Consider the following 11,648-nt stretch of genomic DNA (forward strand, 5'->3'; position numbering starts at 1 on the left):
AGATGTGGAACACAGACAAACATTCAGGCTAAACCCCCATACATATAAAATAAATAAACTTAGGAAAATATTATATGAAGCAGAAGGATCAACACAAGTTCAGAACCAGCCTGGGCTACGTATTGAAAGCCTGTCTCCAAAACCCAAAATAAATGATAAAGTGTTGAAGCCCAAGTGGGTCCAACACAGATTCCCTAACTGGACTGGAACGGAGTCACGAGGAATAATCAGACGCAGCTTACACGGTCATCATGGAAGGGCAAGATCTCTTGAAGTTTGAAAAAATATTTTGGGATCAAATGAAACAATCAAGAGCACTCACTAGTAGGAATTGAATGGTAGTCATTATTATTTGTTATTATTTATTAATATGGAGTAGACTGCTACAAAGCAGCCTGGGGCAGAACTGTCACCTCCTCTCTCCTACCCTCTTCCCCTTTAAAGTGTGTCTTAGCCCAACCGACACACACACACACACGCACACACGCACGCACACACGCGCGCGCGCGCAGGTACATCCACACATGTAAACATGCACACACCTTTACGTAGTGCCATAGCTGCTGGCAGAGTTCTATTAGGGCAGGAATTGGTCAGAAAGACCAATGCTTGAGTGAGGCAGTGGGAAGAAGACTGCAGTCAGCTAAAACCACTGGACTGTGGCTGGACAGTGGGAAGGAAGGAGAGGAAGCACTATGGGCAGGACCGCGAGGCAAGGGGAAAAGCCACAGAAGGAAGCAGACCGCCTAAGTCATGGGGCAGTACTGATTTCCCGTTAACTTCATTTCCTGATTTTACAGACTTCTATTGCATATGTCACCCACAAACAGTGCTCTGTTAAAAGTGGGTAGAAGTGATTGGGTTAGTCAGGCATTGCGGCATTGTAAATTCAAGACCGGCCTGGGATACAGAGCAAGATCCTATCTCTCTTAAAAGAAATGCTTTTTGTAACTGAGTGGTAGAATGCTTGCCTAGCATGTACAGGATCCTGAGTTTGCTGGACATGGTGGCCTGTGCCTTTAGTCTCAGCACTCAGGAAGCAGAGGCAGGCAGATATCTGTGAGTTGGAGGCCAGGCTGGTCTACAAAGCGAGTTCCGGGATAGCCAGGGTGACAGAGAGAAACCCCATCTCGAAAAACAACAAAGAACAAAACAAAACAAAAGACCCTGAGTTCAATCATCAGTAGCATGTACATAAAAGCATGATTTATTACAGAGGATCCAAGTTTAATCCTCAGGATCTATAGGGGGGGTGGGGGGGCTAAAGGCCATCTGTAACTCCATCCTATAGTATTTGATGCCCTCTTCTGGCCTTCAGGGGCATTGCATGCATGTACATGGTGTAGAGACATGCATGTAGGCAAAACAGACGCCCATATGAATAAAATATATAAATACAAATGCATCTTTTAAAAAAAAAGGAACACAGGTGAATAGCATAGCTCACACACGATTTTCACTAGTAAGGGGATTGAGACTCAAGGACCTGAGGGAAAAAATAAAGTAAATCCAGTAGAAAATAAAGGAAAGGTTGGGAAGCTGACTCAGTGGGCAAGACTGCTTGCTCTGCAAACCTGTGAGTCTGAGTTCGAATCCCCAGTGCTCACATAAACCTGGGCATGGCTGTACATGCCTACAGGTCCAGCGCTGGGGGTGGGAGGTGAATTGTGGACGTTTGCGGGCCAGTCAGCTGAGAGGAAAAGGTAAGTTTCCAGTTCATCAAGAGACCCTGTCCCGAGGCAATAAGACACAGTGATAAAGGAGGATTCCCAGCATCCCATTCTGACCCCAATAGCAGCTCACCTATGTGCTCCAACACACACGTGTTGTGGGATATCTGTACACCGTGTGAAAATGTGTTGCTGTAATTGGTGTGATAAAAAGCTGAATGGCCAATAGGTAGGTAGGATTTCTGGGGAGAGAGGGGAAGAGGGGCTGCAGAAGCATCACCAATGAGACATACAGAATGAAAGAAAGTAAAAAGCCACATGCGGATAAATAAAAGCAGATTAATTTAAATTATAAGAGCTCAGAGATTATTATAAGAGCGGAGAGAAGGCTCAATGGTTAAGAGCACTGCCTGCTCTTCCGAAGATCCTGAGTTCAATTCCCAACAGCCACACGGTGGCTCACAACCGTCTGTAATGAGATCTGGTGCCCTCTTCTGGCCTGAAGGCATGCTTGCAGGCAGAATACTGTATACACAATAAATAAGTCTTTTAAAAGAAAAGAAAACACAAAGATAAATATTTAAAAAAAAGAGCTAGTGGGAAAAGCCTAAGTTAAGGCCATGCTTTCATAATTAATAATAAGTTTCTGTGTTCTTATTTGTGAGCTGGTGGCCCAAAGAAAAATTTGACCCCCCCCCCCCATAGTTGGCTTTGTGGCTAAAAACGCTCGAAGCTTTTCCAGTGGCCCCAAGTTTGATTCCCACCACCCACGTGGTGGCTCACAACCATCTGTAACTCCAATCCCAAGGGATCCAAAGCCCTCTTCTGACTCTGAGAGCACCAGGCATGCATGGCGTGCACATATGTACAAACAGGCAAGTTAGGCTGTTTCAAAATAAGGGGAGGAGGGGAAGTGAAAATGGGTAGTTTAATGTAAACCATTATAGCTCAATAGGGCTCTTCTTTTAAAAAATATTTAATTTGTTCTTTGGCTTTTTTGAGACAGGATCTCACTATGTAGTTCTGGCTAGCCTGGAGCTTACTGTGTAGACCAGGCTGACTTCCAATTCATAGAGACACACCCTGCCTCTGCCTTCTGAGTGATGAACTAAAGGCATGTGCCACTACACTCAGTCTTTTGTTTTGTTTTGTTTTTCAAGACAGGGTTTTTCTGTGTAGCCCTGGCTATCTTAGAACTCATTTTGTAGACCAGACTGGCCTGCAACTCAGAGATCCGCCTGTTTAGGAGGCTAAAGGCTGGGATTAAAGGCATGTGCCACCACCTGGCTAAAAGATGAAAAGAATTACGTGTTTGAGTATTTCGCGTGTATGTATGTATGTATGTATGTATGTATATGTACTATTTGAGTGTAAGTACCCAAGGAGACCACAAAAGGGTGTCTGAGGTATCCGATCCCTTGGAACAGGAGTTTGTGAGCTACCATGTGGGTATGAGACCCAAATCTGAGTCCTCTGCAAGAGCAGCAAGTGTTCTTTACTGCAGAGCCTTCTCTCCAGTCGCTATTTTTATTTTTGAATTATGTGTATGCATGTGAGGAGGTGCATGTGTATGGGAGTGACTTGGAGGCCAGAGGGAATCGGATTTTTTGGAGTAAAATTATGAATGGCTGTGAGCCACCTAAAGTGAGATCCAAATTTAAGTCCTCTGAAAGAGCAGTAGGTGTTCTTACCCACTGAGTCATCTCTCCCTCCTCAATAAAGCTGTTGACAGAGAGAGAAAGAGCCAAAGAGATGGCTTATCGGGTAAGGGTGCTTGTACACAGACCAGATGACATAGCTGGATCCCTGGATCCCACGAGGTGGCAGAAGAGAATTGAGCCATGAGAGTTGTCTTCTGACTTCTGCATTCACACACATGCACACAAATAAAAAAAATATTAAAAAAACCCCAAAAACTAGGAGGGCTGGAGAGATGGCTTAGAGGCTAAGAGCACTCACTGACTGCTCTTCCAGAGGTCCTAAATTCAATTCCCAGCAACCACATGGTGGCTCATGGCCATCTGAAATGAGATCTGGTGCCCTCTTCTGGACAGCAAGCATACAGACAGACAGAACACTGTATACATAATAAATAAATAAAAATAAAATTAAATTAAAAAAAAAACAGACCTGGCAGTGGTAACACATACCTTTAATCTCAGAAGCCATACTAGTTGCCATAGAAACTGAGTGGTGCTTGCCTTTAAAACAAAACAAAACAAAACAAAAACAAAAAACTAGGAGTTGGGCTTGGTGGCGCTCACTTTTAATCCCAGCCCTTGGGAGACACAGGCAAGTGAATCTCTGAGTTCAAATGAGTTCTAGGACAGACTGAGAAGATGAGAGAGAGAGAGAGAGAGAGAGAGAGAGAGAGAGAGAGAGAGAGAGAAAAGGAAAGAGTCCCACCTCTCAGGCAATTTAGTAATAGTTATTAACATGCTAAATATGTAACCCTTCTCATCCAACAATTGTTAAGAATATACGTTGGGGGGGCTGGAGAGATGGCTCAGTGGTTAAGAGCTTTGCCTGCTCTTCCAAAGGTCCTGAGTTCAATTCCCAGCAACCACATGGTGGCTCACAACCATCTGTAATGGGGTCTGGTGCCCTCTTCTGGCCTGCAGGGATACACACAGACAGAACATTGTATACTAAATAAATAAATAAATAAAAAAAAAAAAAAAAAAGAAACCACCAAGGGATTTATTTAAAAAAAAATATACGCTGGGCATGATGATACACACCTTTAATCCCAGCATTCGGGAGGCAGAGACAGGAGGATCTCTGTGAGTTCGAGGCCAGCCTAGTCTACAAGAGCTAGTTCCAGGACAGGCTACAGAGCTACCAAGCTACAGAGAAACCCTGTCTCGAACCCCCCTCACGCCAAAAAAAACCCTGCACTCGGGAGGCAGAGGCAGGTGGATCTCTCTGAGTTTGAGGCCAGCCTGGTCTACAGAGCAAGTTCCAGGACAGGCTCCAAAGCTACAGAGAAACCCTGTCTCGAAAAACAAACAAACAAACAAATAAAAGCCATACAGTCACAAAAAGGTAGATCTGTAAACATTGTTATGGACCTGTGATATGTTAAGTGAAGAGGGGGGAGGAAGAAAATGTCTGGTTATGATAACTAAAGGTGGATTTGGTATTAATTACATTCAGTTTATTCTGCCCCGAGGATCAAAGTCCGAGGGCTTCAGAAGACCGGCGTGGTAGTTCCTGGCCCTGGATAGAGGTTGTGCAAGCTGAGAGGAGGCTGGCCCTAGCCTGGGTGGGTGTGGGGATTTCTTCTTCAAGTCTGTCTCAATCTGGACTGAGCCTAGCAGCCTGCATTTCCTTATCTAAACAGACTGTGGGTGAAAGTTAAAGTCCTAGTTATATTAATAACGTTTTCTACCTACCTCACTAGGGTGAGAAGGTGACTTCTCTGAGCACTGCTGGAGCTGGGCTTTGAGGCTCTTCCAAGTTTCCTTCCTTCCTTCCTTCCTTCCTTCCTTCCTTCCTTCCTTCCTTCCTTCCTTCTTCCCTCCCTCCCTCTCTTCCTTCCTTCATTTCTTCCTTCCTTCCTTCCTTCTAGGGAATCTAGCAGATAAAAACTGTAGTCACAAAGCTAGCCTTTCAGTTAAAGGCCAATGACAAGCAAGTTGCTTAGCTTTGCTGCGTTCTTATCCAATTGCAGAAGAGATATTTGAATTCACTTCACGAAATTTCAGATACCCAAGAACTTAGGCAGTGAGCATTTGATAAACATTAATTAAATTTCACATAAACCTGGGCTTACAGTGAGATCTTAGGAACCCACATAGCTTCTTCATTAGTCTTAATCTTTAGGGACTGAGTATTGGACAGATATTATTACTTGAATGGCCAATTAGTAGCTAATTAGAACACTGGAACTCCCTGGTCAGGTGCTGCCTAGAAACCCTCTTGAGAATGAAACAGTAAATCCAAGCAGTGGGGGTGGCTTATGGTGGCACAACCAGAAACCCAGCCCTAGGCAGGCCCAGGTAGAACAAACATGAGTCTGACTGCATCCTTGGCTCTGTAGTAAGCTTCTGTCTAAAGGAAGGAAAGAAGGGAGGCAAAGAAAATCTAGTTTGTAATTCCTATTTATCAAAGAAATGCTTCACTGAAAATCCCCACAGTGGGGCTGGGGAATGTACGTCAGTAGTAATAGTGTATGCTCTTCTAAGAAATACAGTTGAATGGGGTGAGGATAGAATGCTATCAGTCTTATAAATTAGATTACCAAATACATAGTTAGCTATCTGCTGTGATTTAAATACAGTTAGCCTGCTCGAACCTAAAGTGTATGTTAACGAGTCAGTCTGACCTCTTTTGTTTAGAGGTAAAGTGTTTAGAAATGATTAAGCTTACGTAACTTCATTAGGGTGGAGTACTGAGTCTTGGTGACTTTATAAGAGGAACAGTAGCAAGGACAGCATGCCAAGTCATGCTCTATGCCACCATGGGACTGCCAGGAAAAAGGCCATCTTCTGTGAAGAGATCCATCAAGGAGAGACTCTTGCAGGTATGTGCACCAAAGCTGTACCCTTTCCTTTACAATTTTAACCTGTTTCTGATATAACCCGAGAGCAATTTCATTTTTTTTTCTTTTGAGATACTGTTTCACTGTGTAACTCTAACAAGCCTAGAACTCACCATATAGACTAGGCCAGCCTTGAACTCATAGAGATCCACCTGCTTCTGCTTCCTGAGTGCTGGGTTTAAAGGCATTTGCCACCATCCCAGCCACAATCTCCTTCCACCTGAAGAATCTGTGTATTCCACATTCACTGAGTACTAGTTGCTTATAGACCATGTGCTGGATGTTGAGATGCAGAGGTACAGTTGTTGCCCTATCTTACCTTTTTTGTTTTTGATTTTTCGAAACAGGGTATCTTTGGAGCCTGTCTTGGAACTTACTTTGTAGACTAGGCTGACCTTGAACTCACAAAGATCTGCTGGCTTCTGCCTCCTGAGTGCTGGATTAAAGGTGAGCACCTCGCTGGGCAGTGGTGGCACACGCCTTTAATCCCAGCACTTGGGAGGCAGAGGCAGGCGGATCTCTGTGAGTTCTAGGCCAGCCTGGTCTACAAGAGCTAGTGCCAGGACAGGCTCCAGAGCTATGGAGAAACCCTGTCTCGAAAAACTAAAAAAAAAAAAAAAGGTGAGCACCAACACCTGGCTGCTGCTGCTGCTGCTGCTGCTGCTTCTTCTTCTTCTTCTTCTTCTTCTTCTTCTTCTTCTTCTTCTTCTTCTTCTTCTTCTTCTTCTTCTTCTTCTTCTACTACTACTACTACTACTCCTCCTCCTCCTCCTCCTCCTTCTCCTTCTTCTTCTTTTAATTAATTAATTAATTTATTTATTTTTCTGCTTTTTTCAAGACAGGGTTTCTCTGTAGCTTTGTTTTTTTTTGTTTGTTTGTTTTCAAGACAGGGTTTCTCTGTGGTTTTGGAGTCTCTGTAGCTTTGGAGGCCGTCCTGCAACTAGCTCTTGTAGATGTAAGACTTTAAGACAATTCTGAAGCCATTTTTGGCAATTCTGAATCCTCTCAGCCTCTATGCCATAGTGCTTCCCCTCCTCCCCTGGGAACCAAGGACCTAACAGCTACACTCGCACGTACTCAGTTCCTGAACAATTACCCATATACGTATGCTTTGGTTCTGTCCCCTGGGAAACGAGGTCAAAATGACCTCTTACCTCATCTGATCTGGCAACAGCTCTCCAGTCAATTATTGGTAATAGCCCTTTCGAATAAGCCAATCAGAATAGTCAAAGAACAACCCCCCTTGCTTCTGTAGCCCCTTTAAAAGTAGACTGTACCCACTATTCGAGGTCCCTTGGCTTCCCGAATGCTGGGGGACCCTGTCATGACAGAATTAATAAATTCCTCATGCTTTTGCATCGGCTGTGGTGTGTGGTCTCTGGGGGCGACTCCTTCTCCGTGTTTGGACGCCAGAGTCCAACATAGACCAGGCTGGCCTCGAATTCACAGAGATCCGCTTGCCTCTGCCTCCCAAGTGCTGAGATTAAGGGCGTGTGCCACCACTGCCTTTTAATAATTTATTTATTTGTATGTTATGTACATTGGCATTTTGCCCACATATATGTCTGTGTGAGGGTGTCAGATCCATTGAAACAGGAGTTATAGACAGTTGTGAACTGCCATGTAAATGTTGGGAATTGAACCCTGGGCCTCTGGAAGAGCAGCCAGTACTCTTAACCACTGAGCCATCTCTCCAGCCCCTGTTTAAATTTTTTATTATTGCATTTATTTATTTGTGTGTGTTTGTGTCAGAAGGCATGGCACACACATGGAGGCCCAAGGACAACTTTTGGGAGTCAGTTCTCTTTTCCTACCACGCAGGCTCCAGGGGTTGAACTCAGGTTGTCAGACTTGGCTGCAGGTGTCTTCCCTTGAGCCACCCCTCCAGCCTCCAACAAGTTTCTTTTCCAAGCCACGGAGTACTTACAATCCCGGTGACCTTTGTTTAATCAGATAACAATATACTGTAGAAAGAGAAAAGGAAGTAATTAACAGTTAGAGGAATCTGTGATAAGTGCTCTGTCCATGACGGAAATATACACAGGAACAATGAACGCGGAAAAGGCACCCAAAAAATAAAAAATGACTGGGAAAGGAGGAGCTGTTAGGAAACTTCTCAGTTGCAGAGAATTGCAAGAACACTTTATAGTGAGAGTAGCATAAGGTATGCTTGAGGGAGGAGCGTGGGGGGTCAGAAGGTAAAGGGTCTTGTGTATCGTGTTAGGAAGGAGGCTGAACTTGATGCCAAGGCCAAGTCAGAGGCGGCAGCAGGGATTTGAAAACCATGTCACATGTGTGTGGATGGGGCAATAGTATGTTTAAATTTAGCTTCAATGATATGAAGTGGTTTTGTGTGTGTGTGTGTTGTTGTTGTTGTTGCTACTATTGTTACTTCACAACTAGAGAGGGCCAGCATTTCCTTGCCCATGAACCATGTATGATGAGCCTTGGCTGGCCTAGAACTTGCTGTTTCAGCCAGACTGGCCTGGAACTCACAGAGATGGCCATCCTTTGCCTCCTGAGTGCTGGGATTAAAGATGTGCACCACAATGCCTGGGTGATGATGAGGTTTAGGGGCAGATTACCAGACCTTTCCTGTCCTCTCTTGTCAGCTGGTGACCCATAAGAGCTGACTCTGCTACACACACTTTCTGGTTCTGCAGGTCTCAGATCATTGTCCATTACTCAGCCTTGTCCATCCCTAGGGGAAAGTGGAAGGAGAGGATGCATAGAAGCCTCTAGAACTACCACCTGCAGTCTGCCAAGCGAACATGACTAAGTGCTTTAAGGGAGGTGAGATCCTGCGTGTGGTTAGAGGTGTGGTGGGGCTAATAATGAATCACTGGGGCTTCTTACTCAGAGGTAAAAAGCCTCCTTTCCCAACCAGAGGCTTTCTCAGTCTTTTGTGACTCCCCTCCCCCCACCTCCAGGCACCTCTGTCAAATGGCAAAGCAGCTACGACTTTGTTTTGCTTGTTTGTTTGAGAGAAAACTCTGTAGACCAGGCTGGCCTCGAACTCACAGAGATCCACCTACCTCTGCCTCCCAAGTGCTGGGACTAAAGGTGTGCACCACCACCAGGCTATCACCACTCTCTTAATTGCAATGTTTTGGCAAGAAAGGCCCCCTTTCTCAGGAAGTTTTGTCCAAGACAAAAGGCTAGAAATACAGGTGCATAAAAGGACATCTTCCCCCTGCTTCTTGATGACAAAACTAAGCCTTCCAATGAGGTCATATGAATTGGAGATAGGACAGGCTAGGAGTCACCAGCCACTTATTTCACTTTCTCCAGTTCAGTGATTCTCTGCTAAGATGATTCTGTCACCTACAGGACAGCGGGCAAGGTACGCAGGGCTATGTGCAAGCAAGCAAGGGGAGAGCAGGTATGCTACGAGAATTTAGAGGGCAGAGGCCAAGTGTTACTAAATGTCTTATTATGCACAGGATAGGCTCCAACCCCATAATAAGGAGTTATTTAGACACAAGTGTCCTAGATTGAGAAATAAGAGAAAAAACTTTTTTCTATCTTTTTTTTTAATAAAGATATGGTTTTGAAACCTGAGATCACAGATGAAATTTAATATCATTTTTAAAATTAGATTCCTGATTGGAGATTTAACTCAGTGGTAGAGCACTTGCCTAGCAAGAACAAGGTCCGGGGTTCGGTCCTCAGCTATAAAAAGGAGACCTCATAGTAGTCTTGGCTAACCTGGAGCTCACTACATAAGCCAAGCTGGTCTCAAACTTGGACTAATCATCCTGCTTGCTCTGTTTCACCCCTGCCCCTGAGTGCTGGGATCCTGGATGTGCTGCATGCCCAGCTTTAACATAAACGTATTCTGAATCACAATGATGACTTCATAACAGAGATCTGGTTTCCATGATTTGGAAATCATGTGGTCTGGTTTCCATGCTTTTCTTTTGTATGTGTTGTTGCAATTAAATAAGGCATTTAACTTTAATAGCCTATAAGCTTAATTTTAATATTTTATATGTTTGGGGTAGGTTGTCATTAGGTTAGCAAAGCTTAATATAAAAGATGATTGTTGATTTGACTTTTGCTTTATACTGATTTGTCGAACATTAATGGAGCTGCCTTGCCTGTTATACTTAGTTAACTATGAAGAAGGAACAATGACTTTTCATGAGTCAGATAACTGTCTCTCATAACAAATTAGGCCCAAGGCAACTACTGACAAAGAACACTATGATCAAAGATTCTATGCTTCTTTATAGAGGAAAAAAAATGGTAGAATTGAGTCACCATCCAAGGGTGTAGTCAAGACAGGCACATGCAATTCCAAGGAGCCCTACTCCAGAAGTCAGGACCATCTCCATACAGAGCCTTGCTTCCAGGAAGCTTAACTTGTATGTTTCCACTTGCATTTCTACCCTGAATTTTGTGGGTTTGTTTTTTATTTTTTATTTTATTTATTTTGTTTTTTTGAAATAGGTTTTCTCTGTGTAACAGCCTTGGCTGTCCTGGGACTAGCTTTGTAGACCAGGCTGGCCTCAACTCACAGAGATTCACCTGCCTCTGACTCCCAAGTGCTGGGATTAAAGGCACACGCCACCACACCCACCATGTGGTTTTGCTTTGTTTTGTTTTTAAAGAAGCCATATTCAGGGGCTGGAAAGATGGTTCAGTAATTAAGGGCACTCATTCTTCCAGAGGACCTGAATTCAGTTCCAAGTAACCACAAGATGGCTCACAACTAACTGTCTATAACTCCACTTCCTGTAGACTCAAAACTTCTGGCCTCCTCGAGCACCTAGAATTTTTGTGGCACACATACATACATGTAAGCAATACTCGTGTATACAGTTAAATAAAACTAAATAAATCTTTTTAAAAGTTTTCCGAAAAAATCTGGCCGAGCTGTGGCGTTGCACACCTTTAGTCCCAACACTGAGAAGGCAGAGGCAGAAGGATATCTGAGTTTGAGGTTAGCCCGGTCTACAGAGCGAGTTCCAGGGCATCCAGGTCTACACAGAGAAACCTTGTTTCCAAAAAGAAAAAACAAAACAAACAAACAAACAAACAAAAAAAACAAGACAAAATCAATTGCAAAAAGGCCATATTTACTTAAATTGGGCTAAGAAAAAACACTTTTTAGTCATTATTAATTTTAATTATGTGTATCAATGTGTACATGTGCACGTGTATATGCACCTGTGGAGGTCAGAGGCATTGCATGCTCTGGAGCTGGGAAAAGAACTCAGGTCCTGTGCAAGAACAGTAAGTGCTCTTAACTACTGAGTCAACTTGCCAGTCCCCACATTAATTCTTTCCATTCATGAACATGATACATCTTTACTTATCTAGATGTTCTTTAAATTAGGATTTTATCTTAGCTTCTTTTTTAAAAATGTTTATTTTGAGACAGGGCCTCAGTCGTGTTTGCCTGCTTGCCTGCCTGCTATGGCGTGCATGTG

The 11,648-nt window shown here is 43.7% G+C and overlaps 1 long non-coding RNA gene across 2 annotated transcripts; it reads left to right on the forward strand.

Moving 5' to 3' along the window:
• The first annotated feature begins 6,111 nt into the window (after positions 1-6,111).
• Positions 6,112-11,266, forward strand: LOC126494145 (uncharacterized). Of its 2 annotated transcripts, XR_007589957.1 has the most exons (3): positions 6,126-6,195; positions 6,561-6,660; positions 8,877-11,266. It is a non-coding gene; the product is annotated as an uncharacterized lncRNA (long non-coding RNA). The 2 variants fall into 2 exon arrangements; XR_007589956.1 differs by lacking the exon at positions 6,561-6,660 and having other exon boundaries at positions 6,112-6,195.
• The last annotated feature ends 382 nt before the right edge of the window (positions 11,267-11,648 follow it).

Source organism: Alexandromys fortis, unplaced genomic scaffold, assembly GCF_014885135.2.
Source record: "Alexandromys fortis isolate MF-2015 unplaced genomic scaffold, M_Fortis_MF-2015_v1.1 scaffold_369, whole genome shotgun sequence".
In the NCBI taxonomy this organism is placed as follows: Eukaryota; Metazoa; Chordata; class Mammalia; order Rodentia; family Cricetidae; genus Alexandromys; species Alexandromys fortis.